Below are 518 nucleotides of genomic sequence, written 5' to 3'. Positions count from 1 at the left end.
TCCTCTTTCCTCCCTCCCTCCCTCCTTTCTTTCTTTCTTTCTTCTCTCTCTCTCTCTCTCTCTCGCTCTCTCTCTCACTCTCTCGCTCTTTCTATTTTTCTCCCTTTTATTCTGTGCTGTGTGGATTAAAGACGCTTGGTGCTCCAGCCAGGTGTCTTTCTTTCTTCTCTCTCTCTCTCTCTCTCTCGCTCTCTCTCTCACTCTCTCGCTCTTTCTATTTTTCTCCCTTTTATTCTGTGCTGTGTGGATTAAAGATGCTTGGTGCTCCAGCCAGGTGTCAGGGCTGTGCCTCTGAGATGGAAGAACCAACTTCAGGACACTGGTCCACAAGAGACCTCCCAGCTCCATGTAATATCAAACAGCGAAAATCTCCCAGAGATCTCCATCTCAACACCAAGACCCAGCTTCACTCAATGACCAGCAAGCTACAGTGCTGGACACCCTATGCCCAACAACTAGCAAGACAGGAACACATCCCCATCCATTAGCAGAGAGGCTGCCTAAAATCATAATAAGGC

This window comes from Physeter macrocephalus, chromosome 2 (assembly GCF_002837175.3).
Source record: "Physeter macrocephalus isolate SW-GA chromosome 2, ASM283717v5, whole genome shotgun sequence".
NCBI lineage: Eukaryota > Metazoa > Chordata > Mammalia > Artiodactyla > Physeteridae > Physeter > Physeter macrocephalus.
The sequence above is the reverse complement of the archived record's forward strand: the minus strand, read 5'-3'. Positions refer to the sequence as shown.